Below are 23,077 nucleotides of genomic sequence, written 5' to 3'. Positions count from 1 at the left end.
GCCGGCACCTGCGCAGTAGCATCTATCAGCAGGTGTTATTCATCATACAGAAGAATAGCTAATCGGAGCACCACACGAAGACCCCCCCCCCCACAGGCCGCCATGAAGCACGGGCATATCATTAATTGAAAATAAAGATTAAAAACAACCACAGGACGGATTTAATCAACCAACGTATCATTTTAATCAGTATAATGACGCCGACCTGACTCTGTGTCGGTTTCTGTGCCCAATCCTGCTGACAGGTTCCCTTTAAAATGCTATCTGGTCACCATACTAGAAGCACAGCTAACAGGAGAAAATTGCCTTATATTTTTCCTGTAGCCGCTCGCTTTGTCATATGGGTGAGCACAGAGCAATTACATTACTGTGATCAGTGGATGTAATCACTCCCTAGGACTTCAATTGCATTGTGCAGCGTGCGCGGTCGGTCAAACTGCCAACGCAAAGAAGAATGAGCATTGCTGCAACTGATTATATGGCCCCCCGCAGAGCTCTGATCTCACAGTCCTCAAGTCTGTGTGGGGTTAAAGGGAACCTGTCACCCCCAAAATCGAAGGTGAGCTAAGGCCACCGGCATCAGGGGCTTATCTACAGCATTCTGTAATGCTGTAGATAAGCCCCCGATGTATCCTGAAAGATGAGAAAAAGAGGTTAGATTATACTCGCCTGGGGGGGTCCGATCCGATGGGCGTCGCGGTCCGGGGCCTCCCATCTTCATAGGATGACGCCCTCTTCTTGTCTTCACGCTGCGGCTCCGGCGCAGGCTTAGGCTACTTTCACACTAGCGTTAACTGCAATCCGCCACAATGCGTCGTTTTGCCGAAAAAACGCATCCTGCAAAAGTGCTTGCAGGATGCGTTTTTCCCCATAGACTTACATTAAGCTACGTATTGCGACGGATTGACACACGTCGCAACCGTCGTGCGACGGTTGCGCCGTGTTGTGGCGGACCGTCGGGACCAAAAAACGCTACATGTAACGTTTTTTGCTCACGACTGTCCGCTTTTTCCGACCGCACATGCGCGGCCGGAACTCCGCCCCCACCTCCCCGCACTTCCCCGCACTTCACAATGGGGCAGCGGATGCGCTGGAAAAATGCATCCGCTGCCCCCGTTGTGCGGCGGAGACAACGCTAGCGTCGGGAACCTCGGCCCGAAGCACCGCGACGGGCCGAGCCCGACACTAGTGTGAAAGTAGCCTTTGCTCTGCCCTCAGGGGCAGACAAAGTACACCTGCGCCGGAGCTGCGGCGTGAAGACAAGAAGAGGACGTCATCGTAAGAAGATGGGAGGCCCCGAACCGGACCGTGATACCCATCGGACCGCACCACAGCGGGACCGCCCCTGGGTGAGTATAATCTAACCTCTTTTTCTCATCTTTCAGGATACATCGGGGGCTTATCTTCAGCATTACAGATTGCTGTACATAAGCCCCTGATGCCGGTGGGCTTAGCTCACCTTCGATTTTGGGGGTGACAGGTTCCCTTTAAATAAAGAGACAGAAGGATGTGTGCTAGTTTACATTCACAAATAATCTTTGGAACAACCCTCCTGCTGAGATCCTACACAAACCATGTGTAAGTGTACCTACACCATGTTCCAAATGATTATGCAAATTATATTTTTCTCGGATTTTCCTAAATGGTCGGTGCAAATGACAGTCAGTCTAATAATTCATCAGCCATTAGAGTATACATCAAATTTTATTGAAGAAACCTCCCAATGATAGTATAATCTCCAAAATTAATAAAACCTCAAAATGCACTGTTCCAAATTATTAGGCACAGTAGAATTTCTAAACATTTGATATATTTTAACCCCTTCATGACCCAGCCTATTTTGGCCTTAATGACCTTGCCGTTTTTTGCAATTCTGACCAGTGTCCCTTTATGAGGTAATAACTCAGGAATGCTTCAACGGATCCTAGCGATTCTGAGATTGTTTTTTCGTGACATATTGGGCTTCATGTTAGTGGTAAATTTAGGTAGATAATTTTTGAGTTTATTTGTGAAAAAAACGGAAATTTGGCAAAAAATTTGAAAATTTCGCAATTTTCACATTTTGAATTTTTATTCTGTTAAACCAGAGAGTTATGTGACACAAAATAGTTAATAAATAACGTTTCCCACATGTCTACTTTACATCAGCACAATTTTGGAAACAATTTTTTTTTTTTGCTATGAAGTTATAAGGGTTAAAATTTGACCAGTGATTTCTCATTTTTACAACAAAATTTACAAAACCATTTTTTTTAGGGACCACCTCACATTTGAAGTCATTTTGATGGTTCTATATGGCTGAAAATGCCCAAAAGTGACACCATTCTAAAAACTGCACCCCTCAAGGTGCTCAAAACCACATTCAAGAAGTTTATTAACCCTTCAGGTGTTTCACAGCAGCAGAAGCAACATGGAAGTAAAAAATGAACATTTAACTTTTTAGTCACAAAAATGATCTTTTAGCAACAATTTTTTTATTTTCCCAAGGGTAAAAGGAGAAACTGGACCAGGGAAGTTGTTGTCCAATTTGTCCTGAGTACGCTGATACCTCATATGTGGGGGTAAACCACTGTTTGGGCGCACGGCAGGGCTCGGAAGGGAAGGAGCGCCATTTGACTTTTTGAATGAAAAATTGGCTCCAATCGTTAGCGGACACCATGTCGCGTTTGGAAAGCCCCTGTGTGCCTAAACATTGGAGCTCCTCCACAAGTGACCCCATTTTGGAAACTAGACCCCCCAAGGAACTCATCTAGAGGCATAGTGAGCACTTTAAACCCCCAGGTGCTTCACAAATTGATCCGCAAAAAAATGAAAAAGTACTTTTTTTTCACACAAAATTTATTTTAGCCTCAATTCTTTCATTTTCACATGGGCAACAGGATAAAATGGATCCTAAAATTTGTTGGGCAATTTCTCCTGAGTATGCTGATACCTCATATGTGGGGGTAAACCACTGTTTGGGTGCACGGCAAGGCTCGGAAGGGGAGGCGTGCCCTTTGACTTTTTGAATGGAAAATTAGCTCCAATCGTTAGCGGACACCATGTCGCGTTTGGAGAGCCCCTGTGTGCCTAAACATTGGAGCTCCCCTACAAGTGACCCCATTTTGGAAACTAGACCCCCCAAGGAACTAATCTAGATGCATAGTGAGCACTTATAACCCCCAGGTGCTTCACAGAAGTTTATAACGCAGAGCCGTGAAAATAAAAAAATAATTTTTCTTTCCTCAAAAATGATTTTTAGCCCAGAATTTTTTATTTTCCCAAGGGTAATAGGAGAAATTGGACCCCAAATGTTGTTGTCCAGTTTGTCCTGAGTACGATGATACCCCATATGTGGGGGTAAACCACTGTTTGGGCGCACGGCAGCGCTCGGAAGGGAAGGCACGCCATTTGGCTTTTTGAATGGAAAATTAGCTCCAATCATTAGCGGACACCATGTCGCGTTTGGAGAGCCCCTGTGTGCCTAAACATTGGAGCTCCCACACAAGTGACCCCATTTTGGAAACTATACCTCCCAAGGAACTAATCTAGATGTGTGGTGAGCACTTTGAACCCCCAAGTGCTTCACAGAAGTTTATAACGCAGAGCCATGAAAATAAAAAATAATTTTTCTTTTCTCAAAAATGATTTTTTAGCCCACAATTTTTTATTTTCCCAAGGGTAACAGGAGAAATTGGACCCCAAAAGTTGTTGTCCAGTTTCTCCTGAGTACGCTGATACCCCATATGTGGGGGTAAACCACTGTTTGGGCACATGCCGGGGCTCGGAAGGGAAGTAGTGACGTTTTGGAATGCAGACTTTGATGGAATGGTCTGCGGGCATCATGTTACGTTTGCAGAGCCCCTGATATGCCTAAACAGTGGAAACCCCCCACAAGTGACCCCATTTTGGAAACTAGACCCCCCAAGGAACTTATCTAGATGTGTGGTGAGCACGTTCAACCCCCAAGTGCTTCACAGAAGTTTACAACGCAGAGCCGTGAAAATAAAAAATCATTTTTCTTTCCTCAAAAAAGATGTTTTAGCAAGCAGTTTTTTATTTTCACAAGGGTAACAGGAGAATTAGGACCCCAATATTTGTTGCCCAGTTTGTTGTGAGTACGCTGATACCCCATATGTGGGGGTAAACCACTGTTTGGGCACACGTCAGGGCTCGGAAGGGAAGTACTGACATTTGAAATGCAGACTTTGATGGAATGGTCTGCGGGCGTCACATTGCATTTGCAGAGCCCCTGATGTGCCTAAACAGTAGAAACACCCCACAAGTGACCCCATTTAGGAAACTAGACCCCCGAAGGAACTTATCTAGATGTGTGGTGAGCACTTTCAACCCCCAAGTGCTTCACAGAAGTTTATAACGCAGAGCCATGAAAATAAAAAATAATTGTTCTTTCCTCAAAAATTATGTTTTAGCAAGTAATTTTTTATTTTTGCAAGGGTAACAGGAGAAATTGGACCCCAACAGTTGTTGCCCAGTTTGTCCTGAGTACGCTGGTACCCCAAATGTGGGGGTAAACCACTGTTTGGGTGCACGTCGGGGCTTGGAAGGGCGGGAGCACCATTTGACTTTTTGAACGCAAGATTGGCTGTAATCAATGGTGGCGCCATGTTGCGTTTGGAGACCCCAGATGTGCCTAAACAGTGGAAACCCCTCAATTCTAACTTCAACACTAACCCCAACACACCCCTAATCCTAATCCCAACTGTAGCCATAACCCTAATCACAACCTTAACCCCAACACACCCCTAACCACAACCCTAACCGCAACACACCCGTAACCCTAATTCCAACCCTAATTCCAACCCTAATCCTAACCCTAATCCCAACCGTAACCCTAATCCCAACCCTAACCACAACTGTAACCCCAACACACCCCTAACCCTATCCGTAACCCTAACCACAAGCCTAATCTTAACCCTATTTCAAACCCTAGCCCTAATTCCAACCCTAACTCTAATTCCAACCCTAAGGCTATGTGCCCACGTTGCGGATTCGTGTGAGATTTTTCCGCACAATTTTTGAAAAATCTGCAGGTAAAAGGCACTGCGTTTTACCTGCGGATTTACAGCAGATTTCCAGTGTTTTTTTGTGCGGATTTCACCTGGGGATTCCTATTGAGGAACAGGTGTAAAACGCTGCGGAATCCGCACAAAGAATTGACATGCTGCGGAAAATACAACGCAGCGTTTCTGCACGGAATTTTCCGCACCATGGGCACAGCGGATTTGGTTTTCCTTAGGTGTACATGGTACTGTAAACCTGATGGAAAACTACTTCGAATCCATGGCCAATCCGCTGCGGATCCGCTGCGGATCCACGGCCGATCCGCTGCGGATCCGCTGCCGATCCGCTGCGGATCCGCGGCCGATCCGCTGCGGATACGCGGCCGATCCGCTGTGGTTCCGCGGCCGATCCGCTCTGTGTGCACATGCCATAACCCTACCCCTAACCCTACCCGTAACCCTAACCCTACCCGTAACCCTAACCCTACCCCTAACCCTACCCCTAGTTCTAACCCTAGTTCTAACCCTAACCCTAGTGGAAAAAGAAAAAAAAAATATTTTCTTTATTTTATTATTGTCCCTACCTATGGGGGTGATAAAGGGGGGGGGGTTTATTTATTATTTTTTTATTTTGATTGCTGTGATGGAACCTACCACAGCGATCAAAATGTACTTGTAATGAATCTGCCGGCCGGCAGATTCGGCGGGCGCACTGAGCATGCGCCCGCCATTTTGGAAGATGGCGGCGCCCAGCGAGGAGACGGACCGACACCGGGAGCCTCGGTAAGTATAAGGGGGGGAGATCGGGGCACGGGGGGGCGTCGGAGCACCGGGGGGTGACATAGGAGCAGGGGGGGAGCGGGCAGGAGGACGGGGGAGCGGAGCACAGGACGGAGGGGACCGGACCCCATAACGGAGCACTGGGGGGGTGATCGGTGGGGTGGTGGGGGGGTCACTTCAGGTTTTCCAGCCATGGCCGATGATATTGCAGCATCGGCCATGGCTGGATTGTAATATTTCACCAGTTTTTTAGGTGAAATATTACAAATCGCTCTGATTGGCAGTTTCACTTTCAACAGCCAATCAGAGCGATCGTAGCCACGGGGGGGTGAAGCCACCCCCCCTGGGCTGAAGTACCACTCCCCCTCTCCCTGCAGATCGGGTAAAATAGGAGTTAACCCCTTCACCCGATCTGCAGGGACGCGATCATTCCATGACGCCACATAGGTGTCATGGGTCGGATTGGCACGGGTTTTCATGACGCCTACGTGGCGTCATGGGTCGGGAAGGGGTTAAAGAACTGAAAATGCTCATTTGTTGAATTTGCAGCATTAGGAGGTCACATTCACTGAACGAAAAAGCTATTTAACTCCAAAACAACCTAACAGGCCAAGCTACATGTTAACATAGTACCCCTTCTTTGATATCACCTTCACAATTCTTGCTTCCATTGAACTTGTGAGTTTTTAGAGAGTTTCTGCTTGTATTTCTTTGCATGAAGTCAGAATAACCTCCTAGAGCTGCTGTTTTGATGTGAACTGCCTCCCACCGTCATAGATCTTTTGCTTGATGATACTCCAAAGGTTCTTTATAGGGTTGAGGTCAGGGGAAGATGGTGGCCACACCATGCGTTTATCTCCTTTTATGCCCATAGCAGCCAATGACACAGAGGTTTTCTTTGCAGCATGAGATGGTGTATTGTCATATGATTCAGAGGTATTCTTTGCAGCATGAGATGGTGCTTTGTCATGCATGAAGATGATTTTGCTCCTGAAGGCACGTTTCTGTTTTTTATACCATGGAAGAAAGTTGTCAGTCAGAAACTCTATATACTTTGCAGAGGTCATTTTCACACCTTCAGGTACCTTAAAGGCACTACCAGCTGTTTTCCCATGATTCCGACCCAAATCATGACTCCTGCACCTCCTTGCTGATGTCGCAGCCTTGTTGGGACATGGTGGCCATCCACCAACCATCCACTACTCCATCCATCTGGACCATCCAGGGTTGCTCGACATTTATCAGTAAACACGACTGTTAAATTAGTCTGTATGTATGGGCCCACTGCAACAGTTTCTGCTTGTGAACACTGTTTAGGGGTGGCCGAATAGTAGGTTTATGAACCAAAGCAAGCCTTTGAAGGATCCTACACCTTGAGGTTCGAGGGACTCCAGAGGCACCAGCAGCTTCAAATATCTGTTTGCTGGTTTGTAATGGCTTTTTAGCAGCTGCTCCCTTAATCCGATGAACTTCCTGGCAGAAACCTTCCTCATTATGCCTTTATCAGCACGAACATGTCTGTGCTCAGATTCAGCCACAAATCTCTTAACAGTACGATGATCACGCTTAAAGGGAACTTGTCACCCCCCCCAGGCGTTTTTAACTAAAAGAGCCACCTTGTGCAGCAGTAATGCTGCATTCTGACAAGGTGGCTCTTTTAGTTCTGGGTGCTGTAACTGCCGAAATAATCAGTTTTGTAATTTGTCCTAAATACCTTTTCTTCAGTCAAGGAGGCAGGCCTTTCCCCCCTGCTGCAGACGCCACACAGCCGTCACTCAAATCTTCTTGGCGCTGGGCGCCGCCTCCTCACCGCTGTTTTGAAATGAGCCGGCGCCTGCGCTCTTCTCCTGCCTTGGGCAGGCTCAGTGAGCGCTGCCCGTCTGTCCTCATATGCAGTCTAGCTGACTGCGCCTGTGCGGCCGCCCTGCCTGTGAATCCCCGCCCCGCAGTGTCTTCTGATTTATTCTCACTGCGGGGCTGGGATTCACAGGCAGGGCGGCCGCACAGGAGTTAGTTTTGGTTGGAGTCGGAGTCGGTAGAAATGTACCGACTCCGACTCCAGCTTTAAAAAAAAAATGTATTAATATTTCATAATTGAACTTTCATATGAATTTTATAAATGTTACTCAAATATATATGTTCTATCAAACTATGAACAACAGTGATAAGCAGTTCTGCTGGAGATAGAGACATTTCTTAGGGTACTGTCTCACAGTGGCACTTTTGTCGCTACGACGGTACAATCCGTGACGTTCCAGCGATATCCATAAGATATCGCTGTGTCTGACACGCAGCAGCGATCAGGGACCCTGCTGAGAATCGTACGTCGTAGCAGATCATTTGGAACTTTCTTTCGTCGCTGGATCTCCCGCTGTCATCGTTGGATCGGTGTGTGTGACACCGATCCAGCGATGCGTTCGCTTGTAACCAGGGTAAACATCGGGTTACTAAGCGCAGGGCCGCGCTTAGTAACCCGATGTTTACCCTGGTTACTATCGTAAAAGTAAAAAAAAAAAAACAGTACATACTCACATTCCGGTGTCCGTCAGGTCCCTTGCCGTCTGCTTCCCGCTCTGACTGACTGCCGGCCGTAAAGTAAGAGCAGAGCACAGCGGTGACGTCACCGCTGTGATCTGCTTTCACTTTACGGCGGCACTCAGTCAGAGCGGGAAGCAGACGGCAAGGGACCTGACGGACACTGGAATGTGAGTATGTACTGTTTTTTTTTTTTTTTTTTTACTTTTACGATGGTAACCAGGGTAAACATCGGGTTACTAAGCGCTGCCCTGCGCTTAGTAACCCGATGTTTACCTGGTTACCCGGGGCCTTCGGCATCGTTGGTCGCTGGAGAGCGGTCTGTGTGACAGCTCTCCAGCGACCACACAACGACTTTCCAACGATCACGGCCAGGTCGTATCGCTGGTCGTGATCGTTGGAAAGTTGCAGAGTGTGACAGTACCCTTACTTCTTGTGTGTCACTGTTCTCCACTGCCCTTATCTAATCTTATACTTGGTTAACCTCATGCTGCCCCAACCCCCCTACTTACAATGTATGAAACTGAAAGTGAAAATGTGTTGCAAATTCTTAGTAGTAAAGTTTCTCCTCCAGACTAGATGTTTACTAGGTGTGCGTCTTCCAAGCATCTCACAGCTGCTACTCAGAAGAGGAAGACTGTAAGGCCGGAGTCACACTACAGCGAGATAAGGCCGACTCTCGCAGGTTAAAACCAAGCTCTGGCACCGGCACTCCGGAGCGGAGCGTGCTGCTCCATGTATTGCTATTCGGCCGCACGCTCCGCTCCGGAGTGCCGGTACCAGAGCTTGGTTTTAACCTGCGAGACTCGGCCGTATCTCGCTGTAGTGTGATCCCGGCCTAAGAAGTATTATCCTTTCAACAAACTTTGCATCAGTTAACTGTGAGTACATGAGGAATAACAGTATTACTGACCACTATATCAGTTGTACGACCTGGCAATAATTTTGTACAATTGTTTTTAGGAAAAACAATTGTCATTTGGATTGTGAATGCAGAATTAAAAACCTGAGAATGTCAAAGAAGCGTCACATTAAATCAGCTGTATTTGAACATTTCACCATCACTCAAGATAGAAAACATTATGTCTGTCAGTGTATGACAAATGATCCAGACGAAAACAAATGCTGTGAAGCCAAGATCAGTGCATATTCAGCCAAAGATAAAAATGCTCCTACCAGAGCTTCTAATCTAAAGAGACATTTACAGTGCTTTCATCCAGAAGTACTGAAAGCAGTGGATGAGAAAGACTGCATCCAAACCAATGAACCAGTGCCCAGCTCTTCCATCCAAACAAAGGAGCAGAGAACTTTGCAGCATCAGTTGCAAGATATTTTGTCAGTGACAAAGTTACTGTGACAATGACAGTAGATACATTTAAAAAAACAGATCATAGAGGTTGTTGTAAAGGATAGTGTGCCTATTTCATTTTCACGACCAGCTTTTATGTGTCTGAATGGGGAAATGGCCCGCAAGCTCGGTGTTTCTCTGGAGAGTATTAGAAAATTAGTAATCGAAGAAGCTTTTAAACAAAAGGAAGAACTTAAAAAAACTCTCAAGGGATGCTTTCTGTTTCTTAAAATGGATGCCTGCACACGTCACAGAGTGAACTATTTTGCCATCAATATCCGATTTGTTTGTAACAAAAATGAAATAGTTACCAAAACATTGGCAGTAAAAGACACCAAATCTCATCACATCAGTGAGTTTCTCCAGGTCTTGGTTCAAAAGGTTCTGCAAGACTATGAACTTAAAAAAGAGCAAGTTCTTTCTGTCGTAACTGACAATGCTTCAAATATGATAAGTACTATTAAGCTAATGAATAAGAGTAATGATGGTGACCAGCAGCTAGAAGAACATTCTGGGTCCACAGACACAGAAATGTTTGAAATAGAGGAACACAGTATTGTAACTGAGGAGCAAACTGAAGTTGCTTCAGATGAACAGCAACATGATAGTTTAGATGATCTTGTTGAAACTGTGCCAATACGTTCTTTCATTCTTCACATGCGCTGTGTTGTGCATATGCTACAGCTGGCTATAAGAGACAGTCTGCAAGAAGGACATGCTGCTGCACTGATTGGCAAGGTGAGAAAATAGGCTACTGTTGCCAGAACCCCTGAAGTTGACTCAATTTTGAAGAGATGTGCTGGAAAAGGAGAAATTATTGATCAAGCCACACGATGGGGCGGTACTTAATGATTCAGCGCTTGGTTGAACTGAAAACCTTTCTTGTAGACATGGCTAACCCTCCTGATGCTAAATGAAAGTCAGTGGAATCAGGTGACTGAGCTGGAAAAATTGCTAGAGCACCCATTTACAGTGACTAAAAAATTACAAGCCTAGGACTTAACTCCAGGTATTTTCTTAAAGCAGTGGAAGAACCTGATGTTTCGTCTGTCTTTGTGAATTCTGCTTTTGGGCTCCCTCCGGTGGGTAGGTAGGTGGTAATGCAGTTGCCCCTGAGTTGCAGTCCTGGTCAGGTGTATCTGCTGATTGCAGATCTGACTGGGGTATTTAGGCGTGCAGGATTCATTAGTCCTTGTCAGTTGTCAATTGTTGTTGGGAGGTGTAGGACCTCTGCCTGGTTCCTCCTGCCTTTCTGCCAAATCAGCAAAGATAAGTGTCTGGTTCTTTTCCCCTGTGGCACACATGTTGTGTGCTTCACAATTCAGTGCTATTCTTTGTGTTTTCTTGTCCAGCTTAGATTGTGTCAGTATTTTCTCAGTCTTGCTGGATTCTCTGGAGTGGCAGATATACATTCCATGTCTTTAGTTAGATTGTGGAACTTTTTGTATTATCTGCTGTGGATATTTTTGGAAGGGTTTTAATACTGACCGCCTAGTTATCTGTCCTATCCTTTCCTATTTAGCTAGAGTGGCCTCTTTTGCTAAATCCTGTTTTCTACCTGCGTGTGTCTATTCTTCTCCTACTCACAGTCATTATCCGTGGGGGGCTGCCTATCCTTTGGGGGTCTGCTCTGAGGCAAGATAGCATTCCCATTTCCATCTATAGGGGTATTTAGTCCTCCGGCTGTGTTGAGGCGTCTAGGGAGTGTTAGGCACACCCCACGGCTACTTCTAGTTGCGGTGTAAGGCTACGTTCACATTTGCGTTGTGCGCCGCAGCGTCGGCGCCGCAACGCACAACGCAAACAAAAACGCAGCAAAACGCATGCACAACGCTGCGTTTTGCGCCGCATGCGTCCTTTTTTTGATTGATTTTTGGACGCAGCAAATATGCAACTTGCTGCGTCCTCTGCGCCCGGACGCGGGCGCCGCAGGGACGCATGCGGCGCAAAACGCAAGTGCGACGCATGTCCATGCGCCCCCATGTTAAATATAGGGGCGGATGATGCATGCGGCGATGCTGCGGCGCCCGACGCTGCGGCGCCGACCGCAAATGTGAACGTAGACTTAGTTCAGGATTGTGGTCAGTACAGGTTCCACCGACTCCAGAGAAAGTTTCATGCGGCTCCAAGGTCACCAGATCATAACACCTGTCCCAAAGAGGAGGGTTAATTGCAAGTGGCATTGCTACATCAATGAAATGGAGAGAGGAGCTACAATTACAAAATAACATTCTTTTGGCAGCTGTTTATGTAGATCCAATGCATCGGATTCTTCTAGATGATCAACAGCTAACTAAAGGAAAAGAAGCTATGTTTGAAATAGCAGTAAGGATGAAAGGGTTGCAGAACAGTCAGGAGGAACAAGAAGAATTTGGTCGTCCTGCCACATCTTCACATTCATCAACTGATGAAGAATTTAGTTTAGAAAAATATTTGGATCACAAGGACCGTGCAAAGCGTTCCCGCATAGAAGAAGAGTCATCTCCATCAAAGAACACAGCCAGTACATTTCAGCAGAATTTTTCATGTGCACTAAAAGAAATTGAGAAATTTGACCGTTCATCAAAAATAACAGTGCAACAAGCGATTCCTCTGTATCCTGACATTGTCAGAGATGTTGCCCGAGTGGTTACTGCTTTGCCACCAACCCAAGTTAGTGTAGAGAGGTTGTTCTCTGCTCTCAAAATAATTAGATCAGATTTGAGGGAATCCATGAAGGAGGATCTGACAGAGGCAATACTTTTTCTGAGGACAAATTTATAGATTTCTTCTTAACTGCATACCGCATTTCGCGGACTATAAGACGCACCGGACCATAAGACGCACCCCAAATTTGGGGTGAAAATTGCAGAAAAAAAGATTTTTTATAAGATGGGGGTCCGTCTTATTGTCCGAATTTACAGTATCTTACCTGTGGGCTGGTGGTGGCAGAGCAGGGTCACAGGAGGCATGGTGTCGGCAGAGGTGGGGTGAGGCGGTACGGCGTGCACCTGAGCAGGGTCCCTTCCTGCTTAGGTGGGCGACGCCACGGCCTGGTGTCCATGGGAGGGTGGCAGCAGTGGTTACCGGCAGAGGTGTTGGGATGAGGAGGCACAGTGAGAGGTATGGCGTTAGAGGGGTCCCTTTCCCCGGTGAGGTGATGCAGTAGCCCCTGTAATGCAGCAGAGCCGGGTGAATCCTGTTGTTACCGTGGTGGCAGAGGTGTGGAGATGAGGAGGCGCAGTGAGCGGGGTCCCTTTCCCCGGTGAGGTGATGCAGCAGCCCCGGTAATGCAGCAGGGCCGGGTGAATCCTGTTGTTATCGGTGAGCGCGGCCATCTTCCTGAGGCCGCGCGTTCGCAGATGGAGCTCTGCTGCCCGGGGCTTCAGGAAAATGGCCGCCGCGATCCCCATCTGCGCACGCGTGGCATCCCGCGGCCATTTTCCTGAAGCCCCGGGCAGCAGAGCTCCATCTGCGAACGCGCGGCCTCAGGAAGATGGCCGCGCGCACCGATAACAACAGGATTCACCCGGCCCTGCTGCATTACCGGGGCTGCTGCATCACCTCACCGGGGAAAGGGACCCCGCTCACTGCGCCTCCTCATCTCCACACCTCTGCCGCCGCACCTCTGCCGCCATGGTCCACGGTAAGCCTGCATTGCGAATATAAGACGCACCCCCCATTTTCCCCCCTTTTTTGGGGGGGAAAAAGTGCGTCTTATATGCCAAAAAATACGGTAAGTGTTTATTGCATATTTACTTACAAGAGTTTAGAAAAGTTTATAAATTATTTGCTATATTCTAATTGTATTCTAATAAATATAGTTTTTGCTCTAAGTGGTCTGATTACTTATATGATGGTGAGAAACTGAATAAGCACGATGTTAATATTTTACAACAGTAAATTTATTGTTACGAATTGGCCATTTATGAAGGAGCCGGAGTCGGAACCTGATAAAATCCTGGGGTCTGAGTCGCAACTGTGGCTTACCGACTCCACAGCCCTGGTTAGTACAGCATAGTTTTAGATGTAGCAAGGTAGTGACGACCAATCTTCTTTTAGAGAAAAATATCGTACAGCGAAGTTTTAGTGGTATCGTGCTAGTATAGCCAGCGTCACAGCATTAGTGATGACCGATCTTGTTTTAGAAAAAAAAAAAAGTACAGAGTAGTTTTTTATGTAGGGAGGTATCTTTTTTTTTTTTTCCTGGCATAAAAAGTGCACTACGGGAGCGTACGTCACATTGTTGGTGACGTCCGTTTTTCTTTTGTAAAGAATTTGCGTCAGGTAAATTTTTAGGGAGGGCATTAGTGCAGTGAACGTCTATTTTTTTTATACAAACTTTTTTTTTCATCTGATTTTTCTTTCCATTTTTCTTCTACATTTTATCTCTCTACTTTTTTTTTTTTTCCCCCTCTGTTTTGTTATAATAAAGAGTACCCTATACACAAGCCCCACACTTTACACGTGTAAAAGCACCACTTACATACACATCCCCGAGGTTTGGCAAATTAAAAAATAAAAAAGGCCCATTAGTCAACAAGGCGCTATTCACCAGAGGAGGCTTACGCTATCATTGCGTCCGACACGGATTGAGCAAGTGAGGAAGATCCCACATTCCTCTATTCCTCATGCTCCTCCTCATCTAGTGAGAAAGGACCCCCAACAAGGCGCCCTAGGACCCAGGCAACTCCTGCAGCAATCGATCCCATATGGATTGCACCCCCCGAAAATTATCAGCCCGTCATTCCGGATTTCAGCAGCAGCTCAGGAATCCAGTTTGACACCACTGGCCTCACTGAAATTGACATCTTCAAATTCTTTTTCAGTGATGAAATAATAAATCTTATGGTGGCCCAGACAAACCTGTATGCCCACCAATTTTTCACCCAAAATCCCACGTCCTCATACTCCAGATGGTCCCCCGTAAATGCAGCAGAGATGATGACATTTTGGGGAATTGTGCTGCATATCGGCATAATAAAAAAAAAAAAAAAAAACAAAAAAAAAAGCTTCGGCAATACTGGAGTACTGATATTCTCTACAGTACACCAGTATTTCGTATGTCCATGACAAGGACACGATTTGAAGGGATCCAAAGATTTTTGCATTATAGTCATAATGCACAGTGTCCTTCACGAGACGATCCAAGCTTTGATCGTCTATATAAAATTCGGCCAGTGGTTGACCACTTCAGCAGAAAATTTGCTGAGGTGTCCACACCCCAGAGGGACATCGCTATTGATGAATCTCTTGTTCACTTCAAAGAGAGGCTAAAATTCCGACAATACTTGCCCAGTAAGAGGTCCAGGTACGGAATAAAGCTGTGCAAACTGTGAGAGTACCTCAGTGTACACCCACAGATTTAGGGTCTACGAGGGGAAGGACACCCAAATTAACCCCCCTGGGGATGAGTGGGGAAATTGTGTGGCAATTGCTGCACCCACTGCTGGATAAGGGTTATCACCTCGTACACCAGCGTCCCACTCTTCAAGGCCATCTCTGCCAGAGGCACAGCTGCATGTGGCACCGTGCGAAGAAATCAGCGAGGCCTCCCTAAGCCTCTAATTTGGCAAACACTGAGAAAAGGGGAAAGCAGAGCCCAATGCAGCGACAACATGCTGGTGGTCAAGTATAAGGCTGGGGTCACACATGGCGTAAGAAAATACGCCACGTATTATACGTCCGTACTACGGCCGTAATACGGAGAAATGTCCCCAAAATATTGATCCGTAGTCAGGGTGTTTCAGCGTATTTTGCGCATGGCATCCTCCGTATGTAATCCGTATGGCATCCGTACTGCGAGATTTTCGCGCAGGCTTGCAAAACCGACATCTAATGGATTTATGTGCTCAAATGTTAGGGAAAACATATATACAGTATATATATATATACATATGTCATTGAGACACATATATATATATTCTGTATTTAGATTTCATTCAGCGCGATATCTGTGAACAGCCGCTAATTCAATTGCCGGCTTTTCATTTCTCCTGCACAAACCCGACAGGATATGAGACATGGTTTACATACAGTAAACCATCTCATATCCCCCTTTTTTTTTGCATATTCCACATTACTAATGTTAGTAGTGTGTATGTGCAAAATTTCAGCGCTGTAGCTGCTGAAATAAAGGGTTAAATGGCGGAAAAAATTGGCGTGGGCTCCCGCGCAATTTTCTCCGCCAGAGTGGTAAAGCCAGTGACTGAGGGCAGATATTAATAGCCAGGAGAGGGTCCATGGTTATTGGCCCCCCCGTGGCTAAAAACATCTGCCCCCAGCCACCCCAGAAAAGGCACATCTGGAAGATGCGCCAATTCTGGCACTTGGCCACTCTCTTCCCACTCCCTGTAGCGGTGGGATATGGGGTAATGAAGGGTTAATGCCACCTTGCTATTGTAAGGTGACATTAAGCCAGATTAATAATGGAGAGGCGTCAATTATGACACCTATCCATTATTAATCCAATTGTAGGAAAGGGTTAAAAAACACACACACACATGATTACAAAGTAGTTTAATGAAATAAACACAGCGGTTGTTGTAATAATTTATTGTTCTCCCATTCCATTTCCAGGACCTCGCTTGGCAACATAATAAACGCACAAGATACATACCTTCTGCTGTCAGATCTCGTCCCACGAAGTAATCCATCTGAAGGGGTTAACTAATATTACAGGCAGGAGCCCTGCAAATGCAGCTGTGCTCCGTGCTTGTAATCCCCGGGGAATGAATGAAATGTAGGTCATTGACCTACATTTCCTTCAGTCGCGGTGATGCGCCCCCTGGTGGATGTCCTCATATGACCTGGAGCGTGGGAAAAAGTTCCCAGGCTGCAGTTCATGAGAACATCCAGCAGGGGCGCATCACCGCGACTGAAGGAAATGTAGGTCAATGACCTACATTTCATTCATTCCCCGGGGATTACAGGCAGGGAGCACAGCTGCATTTGCAGGGCTCCTGCCTGTAATATTAGTTAACCCCTTCAGATGGATTACTTCGTGGGACGAGATCTGACAGCAGAAGGTATGTATCTTGTGCGTTTATTATGTTGCCAAGCGAGGTCCTGGAAATGGAATGGGAGAACAATAAATTATTACAACAACCGCTGTGTTTATTTCATTAAACTACTTTGTAATCATGTGTGTGTGTGTTTTTTTAACCCTTTCCTACAATTGGATTAATAATGGATAGGTGTCATAATTGACGCCTCTCCATTATTAATCTGGCTTAATGTCACCTTACAATAGCAAGGTGGCATTAACCCTTCATTACCCCATATCCCACCGCTACAGGGAGTGGGAAGAGAGTGGCCAAGTGCCAGAATTGGCGCATCTTCCAGATGTGCCTTTTCTGGGGTGGCTGGGGGCAGATGTTTGTAGCCACGGGGGGGCCAATAACCATGGACCCTCTCCTGGCTATTAATATCTGCCCTCGGTCACTGGCTTTACCATTCTGGCGGAGAAAATTGCGCGGGAGCCCACGCCAATTTTTTCCGCCATTTAACCCTTTATTTCAGCAGCTACAGCGCTGAAATTTTGCACATACACACTACTAACATTAGTAGTGTGGAATATGCAACAAAAAAGGGGATATGAGATGGTTTACTGTATGAAAACCATGTCTCATATCCTGTCGGGTTTGTGCAGGAGAAATGAAAAGCCGGCAATTGAATTACCGACTTTTCACTAACAGCGCTGCGTATTTCTCGCAAGTCACACTGCAGGTCCGTGTGGAATCCGTATTTTTCGCGCCCCCATAGACTTTCATTGGCGTATTATTTGCGCAGTACGCTGACAAACGCAGCATGCTGCGATTTTGTACGGCCGTAGAAAGCCGTATAATACTGAACCGTAATATACGGCTAATAGGAGCAGCCCCATTGAGAATAATTGTGCCGTATGTTATGCGAGTTTTACGGACGTAGTTTCTGCGCTCTTACGTCCGTAAAACTCGCATGTGTGACCCCAGCCTAAGGACAAAAGGGATGTCCTTGTCTTGACCACCATACACCCTTGTCACTGTTCGTGGGACCACAACACAAGTTTGAAAGCCAGATTGTATCTTGGATTACAATCGGAACATTAAGGTTGTGGATCTTTCAGATCAGGTCATCCAACCATACAGTGCCATGCGAAAAGCCAAAGTATGGTACAAAAAATTGGCCGTTCACATTGTACAGATGGCAAGGTACAATGGTTTTGTGCTATTCCGATCTGCAGCCAATACGGGGACCTTCCTTCAGTTTCAGGAGGAAGTCATCAAGGCCCTAATGTTTGGCACTCGGGGAGGTGAGGGCCCCAGTACTGAATCTGATAGTGCCCGTATTGTCCCAGGTCAACATTTCCCAGGACAGGTTCCCCAAGCAACGAGGACAGGCCGATCACAAAGACGGTGCAGAGTATGCTCCAAGAGGGGAATCCGAAAGGACACAACTTACCATTGTGAAACCTGCCCTGAGAAACCTGGCCTTCGCATTAAGGATTGTTTCAAAGCGTACCACACATCCACAAATTACTAAAATTAGTTTATACCCTGTTAACACAACAAAACTTTTATAATCTGATGTACCGAGCACATCTTACACATACCGCCACATTATAAATTCATACACCATTAAAACCAAAAGCATTATAATCAATACTATAAAACTATGCATCTAGATAAATTCCTTGGGAGGTGTAGTTTCCAAAATGGAGTCAATTGTGGAGGATTTCCACTGTTTAGGCACATTAGGGGCTCTGCAAATGCAACATGACGCCCGCAAACCATTCAATCAAAGTCTGCAATCCAAAACGTCACTCCTTCCATTCTGAGCCCTGCCGTGTGCACAAACAGTGGTTTCCCCCCACATATGGGATATCTGTGTACTCGGGAGAAAATGTGCAACAACTTTAGTGGTCTATTTTCTCCTTTTACACTTGTGAAAATAAAAATATCGTTGCGAAAAGATCATTTTTGTGGAAAAGATGTGATTTGTTTTTTTCCACGGCTCTACGTTATAAACTTCTGTGAAGCACCTGGGGGTTTAAAGTGCTCACCACACTTCTACATAAGTTCGTTAAAGGGTCTAGTTTCCAAAATGGGGTCACTTGTGGGGGGTTTCCAATGTTTAGGCACATCAGGGGCTCTTCAAATGCGACATGGCGTCCGCTCTCAATTCCAGTCAATTTTGCATTCAAAAAGTTAAAAGGTGCTCCTACCCTTCCGAGCTCTGCCATGCGCCCAAACAGTGGTTTTCGCCCACATGTGAGGTATCTGCGTACTCAGGAGAAATTGCTCAACAACTTTAGTCGATCATGTTCTCCTTTTAGGCTATGTTCACACGCTGCGGATTTTGCTGCGGATCCGCAGCGTTTCCGCAGCTGCGGGTCCGCAGCAGTTTCCCATGCGTTTACAGTACAATGTAAACCTATGGGAAACGCAATCCGCAGTGCACATGCTGCGGAAAAACGCGCGGAAACGCAGCGGTTTACATTCCGCAGCATGTCAATTCTTTGTGCAGAATCCGCAGCGGTTTTACACCTGCTCCATAATAGAAAACCGCAGGTGTAAAACCGCAGTGGAATCCGCACTAAATCCGCGGTAATTCCGCAGGAAATCCGCAGGTAAAACGCAGTGCCTTTTACCTGCGGTTTTCACAAATCCGCTGCGGGAAAATCCGCAGACCTCAAGAATACGTGTTCACATACCCCTTACCCTTGTGAAAATAAATTGTTGCCGAAAGATAATTTTTGTGACTAAAAAGTTAAATGTTCATTTTTGCCTTCCAAATTGCTTCAGCTCCTGTGAAGCACCTGAGGTGTTAATAAACTTCTTGAATGGGGTTTTGAGTACTTTGAGGGGTGTAGTTTTTGGAATGGTGTCACTTTGGGGTATTTTCTGTCATATAGACCCCTCAAAGTGACTTCAAGTGTGAGGTGGTCCATAAAAAAAAAAAAAAAAAAAATGGTTTCGTAAATTTTATTGAAAAAATGAAAAATCGCTGGTCGACTTTTAATCCTTATTAACTATTATTAACTTCCTGACAAATATTTTTGTTCCAAAATTGTGCTGATGTATAGTACAGATGTGGGAAATTTTATTTATTAACTAATTTTTGTGACATATCTGTCTGATTTAAGGGCATAAAAATTCAAAGTTCAAAAATTGCTAAATTTTCTCCAAATTTCCGTTTTTTTTCCACAAATAAACGTAAGTGATATCAAGAAATTTTACCAGTATTCTAAAGTATATAAATAGGAGAAAAACTGGAGTAACCAATAAATAAGTAAGAAAGTACAAAATTTATTTAAAAAAAATAAAAAAAAACTACTTAGTATCCCCACTTTTGGCATATTAAATATGCAATGGGGTTTTTTTCTTCTGTGTCAGTATCCTAAAGTACAATATGTCACGAGAAAATATTCACAGAATCACCGGGATCCGTTGAAGCGTTATGGCCTCATAAAGTGACAGTGGTCAGAATTGAAAAAAATGGCCTGGTCAGGAAGTTGAAAACCGGCTTTTGGGGTGAAGGGGTTAAGTAGTTTTCCTTTAATTAGAATCACCTGGAAAACTAATTATCACATGTGTTTAAGATTGATTTCAGTGATCCATTGAGCCCTGAGACACAATACCATCCATGAGTTTATTTGACAAACAAAACAATTAAAACTTTGACACTTAAATCCAATTTGCATAATATTTTGGAACACGGTGTAGAAGAACTTCTGCTGTTTGGAAGCAAAGGTCGATCACACTGAATACTGATTTGAATTTCCTGTTCACTTACTTTGCTTTTAGTTAATTGATGATAAATTATTAACACTTCAATTTATAAAAACGTTCTCACTTCGCAGCATTTTTCCCCACCTTCATAAAACCTTTGCACATGACTGCGTATATATACTGTACATTTAATATATAAAGCTGTGTGTGTGTGTGTGTGTGTGTGTGTGTGTATGTATGTATGTCCGTCCAGGATTGGCATGTGCACCGTCGCAGCTACAGCCACAAAATTTTGCACAGTCACACGTCTGGACCCCAAGAGCATCATAGGCTATGTTGTGAGGCGAAATTTTAACCCCGCGCGTTCCAATTCACCAAACAATTTTGCCCCTATCTACATAATGGGGAAAAAGTGAAAGGAAAAGTGTTGGAGGCAAATTGACAGCTGCCAGATGTGAAGAAGGGCGGACTTAAAGAATGAGAGCGATGGTGCCAAAGAGTATATACTAGACAGTTTCTAAGGTGGGGCCCCGACATGGGATACTCACCACACACGGGGATATGAACACACACACAAAATGCGCCACACACTACCATGTGCTTGAACACACATACCACCCTCAGCACACATACACCAACCTCGCCACATAACAGTCAAAACACAAAAGTCACCACTCAAAACTCGCCACGTGCAAAATTCGCCACATTCAAAACTCGCCACATGCAAAACTAGGCTCACGCAAAACTAGCCACACGTGCAAAACTCACCTCATGGAAAACTCGCCACTCGCAAAACTTGCACACTCGGAATAATTGCCACATGCACAAAAGTTGCTACACATGCAAAAGTTGCCTCACACAAAACTTGCACATACTCAAAATGTACCATATAGGAAATACGGCAGCTGTCAGTCACATGACCTGTCTATTATGTGTATGTGTGAGCTAATATATACTGCCAGGGGGGAGGGCTTCCTGTTGGCTGGGGAATTATCAGGCTGCCAATTTAGCTTACAAATACTGAGGTAAAAATACTGACCAAATAACGTGTGAATGAGGTCTAATACAGGAGGAGATGACACACAGATAAATACTATATACAGGGGAGATGACACACAGATATATACTATATACAGGGGAGATGACACACAGGTATATACTATATACAGGGGAGATGACACGGGTATATACTATGTACAGGAGGAGATGACATGCAGGTATATACTACATACAGGAGGAGATGACATGCAGGTATATATACTATATAAAAGAGGAGATGACACATAAGTATATACAGGAGGAGATGACATACAGCAGGTATACTATATACAGGAGATGACATAGAGGTATATACTATATATAGGAGGAGATGACATACAGATATACTGTATACTATATACAGAAGAGATAACATACAGGTATATACTATACACAGGAGGAGAAGACACATAGGTATATACAATATACAGGAGGTATATACTATTTACAGGGGAGATGACCTACAGGTATATACTATATACAGGAGATGACATACAGGTGTATATTATATATAAGGGAGATGACAAACGTGTATATACTGAGGTGAGGTGAAAATGAGAGGTGTGAGTGCAAAATGAAAAGGTGTGAGTGCAAAATGGAGAGGAGTGAGGGAAAATAGTGGAGTGATTGGAAAATGACAGATGTGAGGTCGAAATGACAAGTGTTAGGGGGAATGATGAGAGGAGTGAGGGGGAAAATGAGAGATGTGAGGGGGAAAATGAGAGATGTGAGGGGGAAAATGAGAGGCGTGATGGGAAAATAAGAGAAGTGAGGTGTTATAACTAACCACAGATATTTATTATGCCCAGGCAACACTGGGCTCTTCAGCTAGTGCATAATATATTTATTTGAAATTTCAGCTGTCTTTTCTGTACTGGCATGGATTGTGGTAGTTTCTGGTCTATAAATTAATCTATGTACTGTTTCATGAGCCGACTTCTGGGACATAAAGCATAAGGTTGTTTCTTTTCTTTTTTTTCTATTCCTAGCTCTGCCTGGAATAAATCCCCACCTCCACAGTTGTTGCCACTGAATAAGATTTTCCATGTTTTCTTATATTTTTATACCCCAATGCTCAAAGGTTTCCTCCTGGATGTTAATCTAGATGCGGTGTTTGGCTTGCACAGACATGACTTGCATCTGTATTTCTCAGTGACACATTTAGATGAGGCCTTGGGGATGTACATTCCATTAAGAAAGCATCAATTCATTTTCTCCCAGCTGTTTTTGCTCTGTCATTTCACTTCACAAATGTAGCTGCCCAACATACGGAGTCTATAAAAATAATGAAATAAATTACATGCTTGTGTTAGTCCGTATGGCAGCAGAGAAAAAAAACAAATAAATGGAAACACACCATTAAATGGAGGTAGAGAAGGGATGTACCATTTCCAGGTGTGGAGATCTGTTCAAGTGGATAGGAGCTGAATTGCTGTACTCTGCAGCAGCCCCGGCGATGTATGGCGCTGCGGCGTTCACCCTGTACTTACATCCTGCCGCTGCTAGAACAGTGCTGGGTGTCGGACCCCCAGCAATCTCATGTTGATGATCTCTTATAGATAGGTCATCAGTATGTGAGTCCCAGACCACCCTTTTAACTATATACATACAGCCTATTAAGTACTTCTGTAGAGGATTGCAACCGTTTTCTTATTTTTATTATATTCTCACATTTCTTTGTT

At 45.0% G+C, this 23,077-nt stretch overlaps 1 protein-coding gene across 3 annotated transcripts in view; it reads left to right on the top strand.

Annotated features, from left to right (window-relative positions):
- The window catches only part of STX2 (syntaxin 2), a 107,838-nt gene that overhangs the window by 12,487 nt on the left and 72,274 nt on the right, over positions 1-23,077 (top strand). The gene's annotated exons all lie outside the window — the stretch shown is intronic.

Source organism: Ranitomeya variabilis, chromosome 1 (genome assembly GCF_051348905.1).
Source record: "Ranitomeya variabilis isolate aRanVar5 chromosome 1, aRanVar5.hap1, whole genome shotgun sequence".
NCBI classification, from domain to species: Eukaryota; Metazoa; Chordata; class Amphibia; order Anura; family Dendrobatidae; genus Ranitomeya; species Ranitomeya variabilis.
This window is presented reverse-complemented; position numbering and strand designations above follow the sequence as displayed.